Raw genomic sequence first — 718 nt, 5'->3', positions numbered from 1 at the left:
CCATCTTGCAGCGTTATCATTATATAAGCCATCATGAGCTGCGACTCTTGTGTCTTTCTCTGACTGCGCGCACAGGGAAATTTCGAGTTCTTATACGAATGACGGGTATTTTGCTTAGGGCCGTTTGCTACGGGTGGAAGTGCACTAGGGGGAAAGAATGGTACAATGCCAAATAAAACACTTTTAACATTCTGTATAAATAATAAAATGAAAACGAATAGTCGATTCCTTCCCCTCTTTACTTCATTATTTATCTATTATAGTATTGTTATACATTAAGGCTACAGCAACCAAGCACAGCGGTTGCTCAGCTGTTGCCCTGGTCAAGGTTAGTTTGGAATTCGGGGAAGGCGCTGGTCAGCCACAAACCAAACTTGCCGCTGCGCAAGAGGAAAGTGTGTCCTGGGCACCCAAATGAGTTTTCCTAAGGTATACAGAAGTACCCGTGGGTCCCGTTTGCGTCATTCAAATTACCGTATACTCGCTTTGCCGAAAATTCCGATAGGAGCCCTCTATCACCCTGGGTTGGACCAAGGTCTATATAGACTTTGGGTTAGACCAGTCCAACCGGTTTCGTCGCTTGCTTACCGTATCTCGTTCACGTAAACCGTTGCCTCCATTCCCTTGTTCATCCAAGTGTTCCTTTATAACTCACGGGTGTAGACACAAGGGTTCGGGATGGTGTAGACGAGTAGTCTTGGGATAGACCGCACGGAAA

The sequence above is a fragment of the Penaeus monodon genome, chromosome 29, assembly GCF_015228065.2.
Source record: "Penaeus monodon isolate SGIC_2016 chromosome 29, NSTDA_Pmon_1, whole genome shotgun sequence".
Lineage (NCBI taxonomy): Eukaryota > Metazoa > Arthropoda > Malacostraca > Decapoda > Penaeidae > Penaeus > Penaeus monodon.
Note: the sequence above shows the minus strand (reverse complement) of the source record.